Genomic DNA, 16,767 nt, shown 5'->3' with positions numbered 1-16,767 from the left:
ATTCCAAAAGATGCGTGCGTCATGCACCTTTCTGGGCCAGCCTGCATTAATGTCAATGAAACGCCCAACGTGATCCACAAACGCCTGGAGAACCATAGAGAAATAGTCCTTCCAATTAACATACTCTGAGGGTAGGTGGGCTGGTGCCAGAATTGGAATGTGTGTCTCATCTATTGCCCCTCCACAATTAGGAAAACCATTTGTGCAAAGCCAGCCACAATGTCATGCACATTACCTGGAGTCACGGTTCTTCTGAACAGGATGCAATTAATGGCCCTGCAAACTTGCATCAATACGATTCAAATGGTTGACTTCCCTATTCCAAACTGGTTAGCGACTGATCGGTAGCTGTCTGAAATTGCCAGCTTCCAGACTGCAATAGCCACCTGCTTCTCCACTGTCAGAGCAGCTCTCAATCTTGTGTCTTTGTGCTGCAGGGTGGGGGCATTTAGTATTTAGCCATTTCCGGAGTCAAAGAGGTGAGCTGCTTAGTATATGACAGAGACAAAGCTTGCATGAAACATGGCTAGAACCAAGACTAAGGATGCAGAACACTATGTTTACCTGTTGTCATCACCTGAGGAAAGGGTTACCAGAAATATGACCGAGTTAAACTAGCTGTGGGCTTGTCTACACATACATTTAGTTTGCAGCAAGCTGGGCTGTGGATCTACCCTACATTAGCCTGACACATACTAAGTGCACATGAACCCCGGTGATGCTCACTAATAGTTCCTTAGCGTCAAACCTATGTTTCAAAATGGAGTAGGCACAAAACACACTAGTGGGTTGCCTGTGAGATCTAGTGTTGCCAACCATCCAGGACTGGCCTGGAGTCTCCTGGAATCAGCAATCAATCCCCTGGTGACTATTGAAAGCAATCCAAAATATTTTAATAGGATATTTTAGGAAAATGACATTACATCATGGGGGGGGAAGGGGAATCTCCTGGAATAGCTTCAGTCAGAGTTGGCAACCCTAGTGAGAGTCCATACAGTTAGCATTCAGCAGGCTAGCATTGGTAGAGCCATACCCCAGTTTAACCCAAATTAAATGTTTATGTAGATGAGCCCTTAGTCTACCTTCCCCCCCCCCCCCATCCCCAGGATAAGAAAAAAAGCAATCCCTTAGAAGGGCCAACCTATAGTTCCATTTATACAAATCAAAATTGTTTCAGATTAAACACATTATCTAAACATGTACCAATGCACTAGTAAAATCAGTGTTAAAGATTTGATCCCTTCAAGGATTTTGTTTACATTCATGAGACTAGCTAGATGTTTCTGCTGTGAAACTAGTAAATAGCATTGAATGATCTTGTTGAGGCTCCAAACAGTCATTTGAAATCAGGCTAATTCATCTGTCTGTGGGCTTGTCTACACAGATACTTACACACACTGGCTTAACATGCACTATTTACAGTATGCTAGCATGCCAAACCCTAAGGCTATGTCTACACTGCAATTATACTCCCACAGCTGGCCTGGCCCATATCAGCTAACTTGGGCTCAGGCAGCAGGGCTATTAATGGAGGTGTAGATATAGATGTTCAGGCGAAGGCTGGCTCCAAGACCCTATGGTGGGGGAGGGGTCCCAGAGCCCAAGCTGGAGTCTGAGCACCTGCACTACAATTAAACAGCCCCATAATCTGAGCCCTGCAAGCCAACTGCATGTGTTTAACTGCAGTGTAGACATACACTTAGTGGCTGCGTGGACCCTCCTACAGTGTGATAGGGCCATAGCATGCTTTGACCTACTACTGTTTGAAACAGTTGGTATATTGTTTATTAAAGTTTTTTTTTTAAATCTTTCAGAGGTCAAGGGACCTTGTCAAGGTTCTTTCCCCCCTCTGAACTCTAGGATACAGATGTGGGGACCTGCATGAAAACCCCCTAAGCTTATTTTTACCAGCTTAAGTTAAAACTTCCCTGAAGTACAAGCTATTTTACCTTTTGCCCTTGGACTTTATTGCTGCCACCACCAAGCGTCTATCAGGGAAAGAGCCCTCTTGGAAACGTCTTTCCTCCAAAAATCCTCCCCAAACCTTACACCCCCTTACCTGGGGAAGGCTAGATAAAAATCCTCGCCAATTTGCATAGGTGAACACAGAACCAAACCCTTGGGATCTTAACAATGAAAAAGCAATCAGGTTCTTAAAAGAAGAATTTTAAATTGAAGTAAAAGAATCACCTCTCTAAAATGAGGATGGTAAATACCTTACAGGGTAATCAGATTCAAAACAGAGAATCCCTCTAGGCAACACCTTAAGTTACAAAAATTTACATTCCATTCAGCACAGCTTATTTTATCAGCCATTTAAGCAAATCCAAATTTAATGCATATCTAGCTAGCTTACTTACTAAGTTAAGACTCCATTCCTGTTCTGTTCCTGGCAAAAGCCTCACACAGTCAGAGAGAACCCTTGTTTCTCCCTCCCCCCCCTGCTTTGAAAGTATCTTGTCTCCTCATTGGTCATTTTGGTCAGGTGCAATGAGGTTATCCTAGCTTCTTAACCCTTTACTGGTGAAAAGGGTTTTCCTCTGGCCAGGAGGGATTTTAAAAGGTGTTTACCATTCCCTTTATATTTATGACAGGCCTAAAGCCAGATCCACAAAGGTACTTAGGCACCTAGTTCCAGTTTTTGGCTCTGCTGTGATCTACAAAACTCCTGCTTGGCTGTCTCCTAACCCTGCATAACCTAAACTCACTTGGGTTTCTGCAGTAAGTGTTCCCTAGATGCTGAAGTTTTTGCTTTTGAGCATGTGCTCTTCTGCCTCCTTCTAAACAACTAGGCCCTAGAGCAATCCACCAGGTAGGGAAAGAAGCGTTTGCATGCCTGATTCAGTAGGTGTTCAAGGACTGCCTACCAAATCAGCTCTCATTCAGAGTCTGTCTGTAGAAGAGCAGGATGACAACGATCTTAACTTTTGGCTTAGTGGTTAGAGCACATTCCTGGGATATGAGAAACCTCTCCCATGGCTTTCTGAATCACATTCTAATTCCCCCCCCCATTTATTTTATAGGGAGCTTAATGTTCCTAAATGAGACTTTGTGGTGGAGTGAGATTTTACTAGGCACCCCAAGACTCAAGTCACTTTGCGGATCCAGACCCTAGTCCTTAGTGGGCCATACAAAGGAATAAGGTGTCCCCTTACTCTGTCTACATATAGCCCCCATTGGTGTAGGATTTGAGCCCATCACAATCTTTAATCCTCAATAGGAGGAGCCATTGTCCTAATTTTACAGGTGGGAAAACGAGGCAGAGACAAAATTACTTCTCCGAAGTCACTCAGGAAGTCTAGGGCAGAGGAGGAAATTGAAGGCTGCTCACCCTAACCATTGGGCCATCCATCATCCTCTGCTCAGCTAAGTGACAGTTACTCAGATTGCAGCATTTGATGTGAGGGGAAGAGCAGTGACTGCCTGTCATGTACTCCCTGCTTCAAGAAAATGGGTGAGTAGTTGGAAGCTCTGTTTCCCTCTTACTCACCCACCATTGTAGCTATCTGAGCATGAGAGAGGGAAGTGAACTGCACCCCTTCTGGAGCAAGAAGGAAGTTGAGAGGAACTGAGGCTCCCTAGGGCACATTTCCTTCATCCCCAGAGCTTCTGCTGGGAAGGAGCAGCTGAGTGCTGCCCCACATTTTAGGCTTGGTTCGTGCCAAACACACAATCCCATGTGTAAACAGTTGATAATTACCTGCCCATATGAGGCCAATAGTACTTCTAGGCTGATTCAGAAAAGGCAATGGGGGGGCGTGTAAGTAGTGCCAGGGTGTTTAGCATCCCTCCCCCATTATATTTTTTGTTGTTCACAAAAAGAAACAAATGCACATTAGAGTTGTCACAGTAGCAACCTAGTGACATGATCTTGTACCTTTTGCAAAGGGAAGTCAAATCCTGTGAGGTGAATGGGGACTGATGGGAAACAGACCCGAGATGCCCTTACATCTGAGAGGAATTGACTTTTTAATAAAAAAAAAAAAAAAAAAAAAAAACACACACCACAATAATCCCCCTGGACACAGTTGGAGAGGTTGAGTCAAAAAATAGGCAGAGATGAAATCTAAGATAATCAAGCACCAGTTTTAATTTAATTTAAGTGGTGCCTCGTAGGAATCTGTTTACATCATGAGCAGTTTAAGATGGCATTACAGAGCTACACAATATCATGTTAGAACAGGGAGTTAAAAAAGGTCAATGCAATTGAGCTATAATAATATGTAGAGGCATCTTAGTACAAAGTAGGGAAGAGAATAGTCCCTTCTCTGTCTAGCTCTGCTGCTGCCTCACCTAGAATGTGTCACTTGTTACCAGAAAGATGCAAGGAAAACGGAAGTTCAGAGAACACTGCAATGATCAGAGGGATTGATTCATGGGGAAGGATTAAAAATAAATATTTATTAATATCTCAGAAGGGACAATTATATTTAAGATGTCAACACCACACATGGAGGAGGGCTGGGGTGGAGTTGTGAGAGGGAACATAAACCACCACATATCTGAGAAAGTGTCCTTTACCCTAGTGCTGTTAAAATGTACAGTTTTTCTGTGGGGAGAGAAAAGGATGAGGTGGTGGAAGGCTCGCTCTCTCTCTCTCTCTCTCTCTCTCTCTCTCTCATCTTGGAACACTTAAAGTAAGACCATTGAAAGCTCTAGTAAAATGTATAATAGTGGATGATGCGAGTAATCCTGTATTGGCAAGAAAAGGGAAAATTTTAGATCTTTCCCATTTCTAAAGTAAGTTTCTATGATAGAAAGTATTGGTAAGTAGTTCTAAACTAGTAAAGAGACATTGAATGAGACCACTTGTGATTCAATAGAGGTACCTATTTTTCCATCTCAGTTATTTTTGCACTGTTCCATTTAAAAATTTATGATAGAGAACAGCCAGTTCCACAGGAATAGTAATGCACTATTAAACTGAAGGCCTAGGAATCAGAAATGCAGGGCTGGAAGGAACCTTGATAGGTTATCTAACTCATTCCTACCTCAGTGCAGGGGAGTATTATCTAGACCTTCTCTGACAGGTGTTTGTCTAACCTCATCTCAAAAACCTGTAGTGACAGATTCCACAGCTTCCCTAGGCAATGTTCCTAGTTGTCAGGGTACTTAAGCACTGGAAGTTTTCCCCTAATGTGCAACTTAAATCTTCCTTGTTGCAATTTAAGCCTATTATAGTGGTCTCTTTATCCACCAAGGACAATCTATCATAGAGACGACTTTTTACATACTTGAAGACTTATGTCTCCCCTTCAATCTTCTCTTCTCCAGACTAAACAAACCCACTTCCCTGCCCTCCCCCAAGCCACCCAATCTTCCCTCAGAGGTCATATTTTCTAGACCCTTAATCATTTTTGTGCTCTTATGGACTGTCTCCACACTTTAGGAAATATCTGGTGTCCAGAATTGGACAATACTCCAGTTGAGGCCTTTTCAATGTTGAGTAGAGTGGAAAAATTACTTCTCGCGTCTTGCTTATGACATTCTTGCCAATAAGTCCCAGAGTGATGGGGGAGTGGGGTTGGCAACAGTATTCTATTGCTGATTCTTATATAGGTTGTGATCCACTATAACCCCCAGATTGTTTTCTCCAGTACTCCTTCCTAGGCAGTTTTCCAATTTTGTATTTGTGCAATTGAATATTCCTTCCTTAGTGTAGTACTTTGCATTTGTCCCTATTGAATTTCATCCTATTTCAGACCATTTCTCAATATTAGATTCAAAGTGATCTTGACAAACTGTTCCTCCAAAGCATTGGAACCCCTCCCAGCTTATAGTGTAAACAAACTGTGGAAGTACTCTGCCATTATCCAAATCACAGAAATTGAATAGAATTGAACCCAGGATAGATCCCTGTGGGACCCCACTTTATATACCCTTCCAGTTTGTTAGCAATGGTTCACAATCTACTCACAGTATGATTGGAAAATGAAAGCCAATTGTGCACTCAACCTTACAGTAGGTTAATCTAAGCTGTATTTTTCTAGTTTGTCTCTCTAGATCATTTCAGTCAGTTGGCAGGACTAGAGAAACAAACAGCTCTAAGTTTTTAATAGTATTTTTGCCTGACCAACAGAACCCCAAGATCTCCATCTCCCATTATGTTCTTACTTGTATATTACTTTTCTATTGATAGAAGGTGCTTCAGTTACAAACATTTAAAATACAGGTGTAGATAAACTGAGACAAACTATTGCTGCTACAACTGTTAGCATCAGTGATGGATCAACTAGAAAGGTATAGCACACTCAGACCAAAACTTGAATCAGGACCAATTAACTAAGTGTTAAAACAATGGAATGACACTTGCTACATTGGGTCCTGATGTCCGTTCAAAAAGAAAATTCCAGAGAATGACCTGACATGGGTTCTTAGGGCTGAATTCCCAAGGACCACCAACAAGGTTTCTGATAATTCCCAGTTCCCAAGAAGTAAAAGCAAATTGATTAACTTCTCTTTATAAACCTAAAATAATCAGCTGAAGTTTAGATGGACTAATTTTAATCCATCCCAACCACCTCACCCATCTATGATTTCGAATGGGCATTTAAAATGGCATGCAAGAGATTCACATGTAAACCAAACAAAATCCACAGTCTATAAAGTATGTACTGGTAGAACTCCCATTGTCTAAGATGGGGACAGGATTTCACCCAGTAAATTTGAGTGTTAGGCTCTTCTTCTTTAAGATAAGGTCATAACCTCTCACACTTCACTTGATCAGATTTGTTCTGAGGCGCGAGCTATTTGGGGACCTCCCAGAAAGTAAGTTGGGCACCATACAGGACATTGTGTTTGGTCTCGTGTGTGTGTGTGTGTGTGTGTGTGTGTGTGTGTGTGTGTGTGTGTGTGTGTTTAAAAAAAAAAAAAAGGTCAATATTGCTTTTGCCTATGTAGGCATTTAGATAGTCACCAGGGAATAAAGTTTGAGTTCATCTACATTTAGGTGCCTAAATAAGTGGATCATTTTTCAAAACATCTCATCATATGCTGAGCCTTTTTGAAAAAAAAAAAAAAAGCCTTGGTGATTAAGTAGTATTTGCTCCCATTTTGACAATAGGTAAAGTCAGGCCTCAACAATGGGTACTGAGCAGTTTAAATCTGGCAGTTTGACTCAAGAATCTAGAGATCTACTTAGCAACTTTGTGTTTCATATTTGGTTTTTAAAATTTAAAAACAAATTAAAAAACAAGCATTTTTGCAGTTCTTATTAAGCCATGGTTAGAGTTAAAGCAGGAAAGCTAAGGAGAAAGAAATACTGAAGTTAAATCCAAAAGTTAGCAAAAAACAGTAGCTTTTTATAATCTTCTGCTCCACTAGATTGCTTGCTTTATCCTCTGCTTCAAGGAAGGCTGCCAGTTTTTCCAAGAAAGAATTTCTTGTCATCAGCAAAATTGAACAATACATATTTTGTGCACCCAGAGCTACATTAAGTTTGTCAGAATAGCCAGTATTAGAACAGCTCCACCAATCTGGATTGTGTTTTAGCAACAACTTTTCTTCCTTTTAAAAACACTTCTGACAGAACACAGGAAGCAGGCATCTCCCCACCCCCATTATTATAGAAAGGAGACTTGACTGTTGACAGAAACACAAAGTTACACTTTGTATACTTTTCAGGTTTCAGAGTAGCAGCCATGTTAGTCTGTATTCGCAAAAAGAAAAATGAGTACTTGTGGCACCTTAGAGACTAACAAATTTATTTGAGCATAAGCTTTTGTGAGCTACAGCTCACTTCATCGGATTCACAAAAGCTTATGCTCTAATAAATTTGTTAGTCTCTAAGGTGCCACTTTGTATACTGTAATTGAGAAAACAGCTAGAGAGTTTAGTGTCTAGGAAACCCTTATTATGACAATACTGTGGTTGAGGTAAGACCTCAACTAGGATTGGGACCTTATTATATTAGGCACTGCATACACATACTAAGACAGTCCCTGCACCTATGAGCTTAAAGTTTTCTAGAAAAAAAAACAAACAAAATCTCTCATTATATAATCACACATACAAGAATGCTCTAGCGCCATCTGGTACATTGCCAAGGTACCTCAAATCACTGTTTCCCCACCTATGTAATATGTTTTATTAGCAGAAATAAAACAAACTCCACTGTCAGATTGTTTACAGTTGTCATAAAAATAGGTAGGTGCAAATGAATCAAGGTGTCTTACTGAAGCATACTACAATAGAGAAAATACAATCATAGTGAAGCAAAGTGTGTTTACATGCACTCTAGAGCTGGGAGAGGGTTTTTTGCAAATCTCGTTTAGCTAAAGTGAAGATTCAGGTTGACTGAAACAATTCACTGAAATCAACTCAAAATTAGTGAATTATTTTTAGTTAAATAAAAATTTGGAAATGTCAAGAAGTTTCATTTAGGTATTTTGACTTCATTTTTGGAAAGTTACTTACTTTTATTTTAAAAAATATTGAAAATGTTAAACTAAGCATTTATTTTCAGGTTGAACGAAATGTAGACATTTGTTTCATCAGGAAAAAAAAAATCTAAGTTTTACTTTTTGGCCACTGAACTGGGAAAGAAAAATGTTCTTCACATGACTGTCGCATAACTTCAGGCCCATACATGTTATATTTCTATTCTAGTTCTATGGTAATTTGGGATCATTTTGCTGAAGAACATTTAGTCTTCATCTAAAGAAATGCCCTAGTCCAGCCCAGAAGAGAATCAGGAAAATACATCCTCCGTTTCAGATAAACCTCAGCAGGCTGTATAACATTCCATGTTTCTCGTGAGAGAGCATATGTAGAAGAGCCTGTGCCACCGTCTGAGTAGATCCCTCAACATAGATCCCCGTTCTACAAATGTTTTGAACATACTTAACTTTACACACTGCATTGACTTCCTTTCTTTGCACTGTTAAAAGAAAATATTGTGACTGACAGACATTTAACATAATCTGCATGCTCTCCTTCCATGCAGTAATTCTATAAGAGTAGCCTGGTTTATAGCATGCTAGATTATTCTGCACAATATTTGGAATGTTTGTTTGCATATGTGTTTGTAGACGTCTGTGCATACTTACATCTGTCATCCCAATGAACTCCACAGAATGACTCACATGTCTGAGTCTTGACAGGATTGTGGCCAGTGTCACAAGTTAAACAGCTTTTCATAACTCAGTTAAAAATGTTCTATTGCCCTATTGGTTTAAGAACAAATGGAAAAAATGTGTTCATTATATTTCTTTGGTTTTCAGTTGCAGAATTCAAAAATCTCTAAAGTCCATTTTCAATGCTAATTTTTTTCAGATGTCCTAACTGAAAGTTGTTCTTAAGAACTTAATTATGAATTAAAGTCTATCTTTGATTATTTGATGAAATGATTAATTATAGTATTAGAATAATGTATATTGGCTGGTACAGTTTCCAAAGGTCCTACTGAACAATTGCAATTTTTTCCTCCAGCAAAATTGAGTTCAAGTGAGCAATGCTTGTTACAGCTGTTTTATTAGGTTTGTAGCAAGTAATGAGATTTTATATCATGCTCGCTTTTGAGTCCGTAACTAACACCAGTAGTCATCTCTAAATCTTGTTTTGTTCAGACAGCTCTCAGCTTCCTTTGCAAGGTGAATGAATGTAGGTTAACACCTAATAGGAACTACTATAGGTTTAGAGTCAAAAGATGAAGAACGTATGTCTATTGTTGCTCCTTTTTGACACAAGCAGCTCGTCAAAGTTCAGGGCTCTGGGTATGCTCCAGTTGGGTGAAGTTGATAATAGAATCTGATATTTCCTTCAATGCAACAGCAGGAACATACTCTTGCTTATTTACAAAGCCTGTACAGAGGTCCATCTTCTCTGAATTCAGGAGGAAACAAACTGGTGGTATTATCTTTGCTTATAGCCCCAAGCCTCTTTAGCCAGCATCAGTCCCAAAAAGCATTTTCTATGCCACATCATGCTTACAGGATTTTGTGCAACTTTCTTGCTCTCCTTGAGTCTTTCAGGCCATGTCTACACTAACATTTTGTTGGCCTAATTTAAGTCATCATACACAAGTGATTTAATAATGGTGCTTGCACACGACTCTTTGCACTGCCAGTGCACAGCCTCACTAGGAGCTCTTATATCAATTGTATTGTCAATGTGGGGCATTAGTGGCCCACAGGAGCCATCCCATAACAGTCAACTTAAGCATTATAGCATTTACACTGACACTCTCAACCTAATTACATCAACCAAAACTATGCTGCCTGAGGAGGTAGTGTTCCTAAAGATCAGAGTAAAGAGGTGCTTGCATTGGCAGGAGCTAGATCTGAGCAAAGACACTGCCACAGCCAGGTTGACACAAGGCAGCTTACATTGACCTAATAGTGTAGTGTAGGCCAGGCCTCAGTCTCCTGTCTAACCCCCCTCCCCCAGCTTGTCTTTTCATACCCCCCACCCCAGAACAATACCCAGTGGAACTTTCTGGCACACTGTTAAGCCTTGTTTTAGGTGGGGTCCATTAAAGGGTCTTTTTCCAATATCTTACTTCAATTACACATTCACACCTATCCATTTCACAGTTTTAACTCAAGCCATAAGGAAGTTTAACCCAATTCGTAACAATAAGGATAGGGTAGCATCCCCTTAAATAGGGTGAGAGCCTGCTTGTGGTACTCATTGTTTTCTGTGTTTCTGGTGTTCTGTTAAACCAGTTAGAGCAGCAGTGCTTATGTTATATGCCTTGCACATGCGTTTATTTAGGAAACATGGTTATTTGGGAGCCAACTGTGCCCAGGTGGTTTCTTCATATTATTTTGTTGTGTAAAGAGCACCTCCACCACACATGAGAACATATCACATAGAACACACACACACACACGAGGAGGACAAACATCCATGTATTTATATATTTTGATCACTGTCCAATTAGGAAATCTCACACTTTCTGTAGTGCAGAATGTCTTTCCAGCATAATCTTCCAGGTAGATAAGTTCTTTTTGTAAGAGGTAAGTGACAGCAGCCTGCAGCAATATTTTCTCACCTCATGTGGAAAGGACAGCAAGTAGACTGACCTTTATGTAATCCCAGAGTCCTTCATAAACCAGTGGTTTGAGATCAGTCCTCTAAAATATCTATATCCCTAAAAGTTGATGTGCCATTTTAATCAGTTGCAGATTCAGGCAAGGGATTCATTTCCTAGAATACAATATTTTCAATTTATCTCAGGTGTCTTTGATGTAAAGATCAGTTAGAAGTATGTTCATTTATGATTGCAAGTAAAGCAGGAACAAGCAAAGAACTGATTTCAGCAATAAAATTTTTAACCGATCCTAAATTGTATTAAACAGTATTTGTCTAGAAAGAACTCAAGTTCCCCTAGAACTGCCATGGGACTCATGCAGAAGTTACACAGCTTGAAATATACTTGGCATAGCATGAAGTCCCAGCAAAATAAATAAAATAAAATAGGAAAAAATAGCCATACCTACAGGTTTGGATGCCAGAATGACCCCTACAATGCGGTCCATGTGCTTTGAGATCACGGCACCTCCCCTTTGCTCCTGTAGCTATCAACCCCACATGAAAATTAAGTGGCATTTGGTAAGATTCAATGTGCTGTTCTCCACTCTTACAGCAGTTTTATGTTGACAATTCCAGTGACTTCATTAGAGTTACACTGGCCTTATGAAGCAGAGAATCTATATTTATTCATTCATTCATTCAAGCACAGCTCTCAAGTTTTCCATTTTTGTTATATAGGGCCCCACACAACAATGGATCTCAGATAAGTCTTTTAAGGTAAATGGCATTATACTCTTGAAAGCAGCACTCATTAGGGATGCTACTCCTTAAGGTTTAACAAAACAAAAACACACACACACAACCACCCAACCCTTGACTTTGGGGGAAAAAGAAACATAGTGCCTTGTACTATGTAGTCTGCAAATCTCAACAATGAACTCATTCAGTGCCACTGCTTTGCTCTGTGGTAAGGGATGTTGTCAAACACACAGGAGGGGAAGGGGGGAGTTCACACACACAGTTTGCATAATGACAACTAGAGACACCTAGTCTAAGGAGTCATGCTGTTCTGGCTGCTTTATTTTTTTATTTTTGTAACTTTGGGAACAGCTTCTGTTATAGAAGAAGAAAAAAAAAAAAGATCTGTCAGAGTGTCTGTTGCAAAGTGATAAAACCATAGCTGGCTTAAAGCAGTAAAACGGTCCATGTCAAAAATATGTAAGACAGTTCTTCCTACATAGAAATCTGCATGTATTCAGTGAGGCAGGTATTTTCAAAGGAGCCTATGGAACTTTAACACCCAAATCCCTTTTAAACAGCTTAGCCCAACTGTGTGTGCCTCACTTGTATATTAAGCCAACAAATGACAGGAACTGTTTTCTTCACACAAAAGTCACCAACGATAGCATTAAGTACCGTGAAAAAACTGAAAATACTGCAAATAATGATTCATTGGTGTCAATTCTTCCAGAAGATGTTTATCTAGCCTGAATAGTTTTTGCCTCTCTTCCTGAAGGTGGAAATGTCAACAATCGCAAAGTAATTTACAGACAGAGTGAGGTGAACTGTAATTATCTACACAAGGCAGTAACGTCCAGTACATCATGTACCTGATCTGGTGTGGTTAGGTGCACACTATTTGTTAGTGAGCTAGCTTGCATTTATTAGTTATTTTTATTACCACAGACCATTAGGTGCCCTAGTCATGGACAAGGGCCTCATTGTTCTAAGGTGCTGGACAAACAGTATTTCCACTTTCACAACACTGCAAGCCTTTTGAAAGGCAACCTGGATCAAACTCTCTCCTGGTACGGAGTGGTGTCATACCACTGAAGTTTGAGAATTTGGCTCCTCTGCTTGACATATTTAACACTCTCCTCAATGGAAGCATGACTTTGATTGATTTACTGGAAAGCACAGAGATATGTAGGGTTTACTAGAGTTATGGACTGTACTCCCTTTACCATAGTATACTCTGCCACTCCAATGGCAGTCTGGAATTTGCTCTGCCATGACCTGAAGCTCCCCATAGCATAGTTTTAGCAGTTTCTGGAAAAGTCCCAGTTTGACTATAAATAAATACAGCTTTCTGGCAGGTTAGCTCCAATTCAAGCTGTAATCATCTACACCTGCCTTGTATTGCTATTTCACATTAGGTGGTCTGAAATAATCTAATCAGTCATATCTTTGGAACTAGAATAACATTCTGTAAAGCAATACTGTGTATATAGTGCTTTTCCTCCACCGCTGTCCAGCACATCCCACGTTATCTCTATTTAACGAGAGGCAAACTGATACACAACAGAAGTTAATTCTCTTGCCCAATATTACACAGGGAGTCAATAATGGAGTCAGGAAGAGAACCTATGTCTCTTCTCCACTAGGACACAGATGCCCTGTTGCTGCTGATGTGCAGCAAGATCCGTCAGCAGAGCACTTTCCAGGGACCTTGCATTTTATTATTCTACCACCACACATTTGCTTTAGACATGAAAACAGTTCTTTAATTGAAGTCAAAGTGACAAGGACTAAACTTGTCAGGGAAAAAGAATTGCATGAAACAGACATAGCTTTAGAAGCAAACTATGCTGAATACAGACATCTGGAAATCATATTCTTGCTATCATAAGAAAGGCAGAGCAAAGCACAAGCACTACAGCAAGGCAAAAAGGCACAATGAAGTGTAAATGGGAGAGGAGCTATAGGTGTCATCAAGATATTTTCATTATGAGAGCAGCTGAACAGACACTACTACATTAATATTTAGTCAACTGCAAATGTACCACATTACTATAGCACCTAACTAACTTAATATCACCACATACAGCTGTACTTATGCATGTTCTCTAACAACCTGTTCCCTTCTCTTTATGCACATGCAGCTCCAATATCTAGTCAACTTATGCCAACACTGAACATGGAGAATCACCTCTAAATTTCTCCATCCCATAAAAACATGCAGAAAAGGGGGGTGGGGGTGGAAATCACTTACCAAAAAGGTAAAAAAAAAAAAAAAAAGTCCTCTGGTCTTACCATTGCAACACCCTGTCCTATGGAAATATGGGGCTGGCAGCACAGAAAAGGGAAGGGCTCTCCAAAAAGCTCTGAATTCCACCTGAATTATCACAGGACTACACATATCAGTCAGTGTTCAGCAGAACACTGGTATTACACCCTGTTAGACTACAGCTGCAGGTGGGACTTTCTATTGCATCTGGGGACTTGCATTGGCAGTACTGGTAATCACCATCCATCCTTATACTGGCTGCCCCTGTTCTGTGAACCCCTCCATCCATGTGTACAGACAAGTCCAGCACTGCTTCAAGCACAACTTTTCACATAAGCTTTTGAACATCCCTCCAGTGTTAATTACTTTTATAGTTACTACCAGGCTGAGGAGAATTCAGACAATAAAGCAGCATTCCAGCAATAAGTGCTTAAATAAGTCGATAATACAGGGTGCCATTTTTGCTCTAACAACTTGATTGCTAGAAAGACTCATGAAATAGAATTCAAGAAGCAATAAGAATGTGATTTGTACATGGAAATTATCGTTCACAACATTTTAATGTGTTTTAGTCAAATCCCTTTGAAGAACCTTAATCAGAACTTAAAATAAAATGTGACATCTAAAGAGATGTCATATTGTATTTCTGAACTGTGGACTGGCAACTAAGACTGAAAATAGCAATCAGGGGAAATGATTTATTCTCTTATTATTTCTATTCCCAGGATAAACCTGAGTGTTGAATAATTTTATTTGTTAGGCCAATTTTCAATACAAACAGAAAATGGAGAGATAAGGAAATAGTTTCCTATTCCTAATCCAGAACTCCAATAACTGGCAGAACTCAAAGAAGATACATTTTTAATTACTACAGTTATCAGGAAATAACTAGACAGACAAGAAGTTAGCTGCAACTCATATTTAGTTTAATACGTTTTCCTTCTTTTGTCATGACTTTGTTATGGAGGGCATGTCCCTGCCTCTGTGTCCCCTAATAGTCTGTCAGAGAATTCATCGAGGCTTTTATGTAGTGAACAGTGCCACTTCAGAAAATCAAACTTATTTAACCCAAGGCTGACCAGTATCCTTCCTGAGGGGTGAATTTAGTCTGTTTATCCCACATACATCCATTTATCTCCTCCTCCTCCTCTTACCATCCTCCAGAAGAAGCATTCTTCTCAAGACTCCAGGCTTCTGAAGAAATCAAAATCCTACAGCTCTCCTCCAGAATGGCATGTAGTTTCTCTGCACTCTCAACCATGTATCAGAGTCTGGTAAAGTCCTTCTGGTGAGGCCAGTTCTCCCTAGGGGATTGGCAATCCTAGCTCTTTCCTTTCAGAGGTGCCTCTCTCCAGAGTACCTTTCCTAGGTTTCCTCTTTTCCCAGCCAGCCCCTTGAGGAGTTCTGCTCAGGAGCTTCCTGCCTTCTAGAACCTCCTGATTGAGCCCTCAGAATCCTTTATTAAGCCCAGGTGTTCCTTAGTTGATTTACTGCTGCCTAGCCACCTAGGCAATTAACTACACACACCTGGATCTGGGTTGGCTTGTTCTTTTTAGAAGAGACTGTCAGAGGTAGGCTAGATGTTTGACCTCTTCAGGGGCTAGTTACTCTGTAACCTCCTGGGGAAAGAGAGAGTGAAGATCAAGACACATGCTTTGTTTTTGTATAGCTTTACTCATACTATCTGCTAAACATGGGCCAAATCTTCCAAAAATAAGAGCCTGAAGTTAAAACTATGGATTTAAAAACCTATTGTATTATAAGTGGCCTTATTTTCAGGAGTACTGAGCACCCCACAGTTCTTATGGACCTTTATGAGAGCTATTGTGAACTGTTAAGCACTTCTGGAAAAAAAATCAGATAATTCATTTAAGTGCCTAAATATTGATTTAGGACTCTCATGTTACGCTCCTCATTTTGTAAATCTTGGCCACTATCTTATTTTAAAAGGATGGAAAGAGATTTTTTTTGACCTTTTCAACCTTTGCTGGTTTTTTTTAATAGAAAAATGGACTGATTTCTTAGAGAGATTTAGATGAGATTTTGACCATAAAAGGGACACATTTGATACACACACACACAACCCACTCCATCCTTCCCCAGTTTTTCAGCTAATGATGATCCAGTTAAGGAAACAGTGAACAACAACACGGTAATCAGGAATGAAACCCAAACCACAACTTTTTTACATCTCTCTAACTAAACAGAAGATTCAATGTTCTGGCACGTTCAAGTACAACATTTACTTAAAATAAAAATGTTTTCTAAAGGAAGGAAGGTTACCAGGGCTTTCTTTCCTTGTGTTAGCATTTCCTATTCCTTTTGTGGGATTTCCCATTGCATTATTCTAGCCAGTAATCTTCCCAATAGAGTTATAAAGAAGCCTCGTGTAACGCACATTGAATAAATCAAAGCATATTTACTTATCCAAATTGCTAAAACTCAGTAAAAAGAAATCACCTTGAAACCTACTTAAACTGAATGTCTATTGATGAATGTTTTTGGATAATTTTTTTTCATTTTAATTTCCATTTTTTTAGTTCATTACAACATATCACTTTGCTGGAAGACATTTGGATCCAATATAAAAAAGACTGCTAACTTGAGCTATTATTGCCTCTCCTCTATCCCCAGGGCAGGCTGGTGAGTAGTTGCTGAGGTATCTGTGGACCCTGATTCTGTTTCCAGCAGTGAACCTCCTAGTGAATGTGTCAATTTTTATACGATCATTGTCAATTTAGGCTACCTATTGCTGTCTTCTAATAAAAATTACTAAAGCAACTTCT

General features: G+C 39.8%; 1 long non-coding RNA gene across 1 annotated transcript in view; it reads right to left on the bottom strand.

Moving 5' to 3' along the window:
• The window catches only part of LOC119853642, a 112,606-nt gene extending 97,188 nt beyond the window's left edge, over positions 1-15,418 (bottom strand). Inside the window, exon 1 of the long non-coding RNA XR_005292157.1 lies at positions 15,136-15,418. This is a non-coding gene — a long non-coding RNA (uncharacterized LOC119853642). The remainder of the gene's footprint in view (positions 1-15,135) is intronic.
• Between the last annotated feature and the right edge of the window lie 1,349 nt (positions 15,419-16,767).

The sequence above is a fragment of the Dermochelys coriacea genome, chromosome 3 (assembly GCF_009764565.3).
Source record: "Dermochelys coriacea isolate rDerCor1 chromosome 3, rDerCor1.pri.v4, whole genome shotgun sequence".
NCBI lineage: Eukaryota > Metazoa > Chordata > Testudines > Dermochelyidae > Dermochelys > Dermochelys coriacea.
Note: the sequence above shows the minus strand (reverse complement) of the source record. Positions and strands in the feature narration are given on the sequence as shown.